The 371-nt window shown below is 61.5% G+C and overlaps 1 protein-coding gene across 1 annotated transcript in view; it reads right to left on the bottom strand.

The window, feature by feature from the left end:
• LOC119593038 overlaps nucleotides 1-371 on the bottom strand; it is a gene marked incomplete in the record, with an annotated part of 43,788 nt that overhangs the window by 42,462 nt on the left and 955 nt on the right.

Raw genomic sequence — 371 nt, 5'->3', positions numbered from 1 at the left:
GAGAGGAACCACGCAGGCACGCACACGCACTCTCACAAAGGCAAGTGCCTGCGTACAAAGGAAGTTTACAAGCGGCGCTCACCCAGGCGTCGAACCGCGGGACTGGCCATAGCGCCTCGACCGAGACTGTCGACCCACTTTCTGGCGCGGCGGGTCGATCTGCACTCGACACGCACGACCGATGGCGGGGGTGGGCGAGGGTGGGCGGAGGGGCAGCAGGTGGGGTAGACTTAGCGAGGGATTAACAAGAGATCGATTTTCCTCGATCGGTTATCCTAGTAATATGCATCTGGTGGTTGTCATGGCAACGGGTCGAGAAGGAATGCGTGTGCGTCCCCCGCTCCTGCACTCGCTCGCTCTCGTCCTCCACC

The sequence above is a fragment of the Penaeus monodon genome, chromosome 31, assembly GCF_015228065.2.
Source record: "Penaeus monodon isolate SGIC_2016 chromosome 31, NSTDA_Pmon_1, whole genome shotgun sequence".
NCBI lineage: Eukaryota > Metazoa > Arthropoda > Malacostraca > Decapoda > Penaeidae > Penaeus > Penaeus monodon.
The sequence above is the reverse complement of the archived record's forward strand: the minus strand, read 5'-3'. Positions and strand labels throughout refer to the sequence as shown.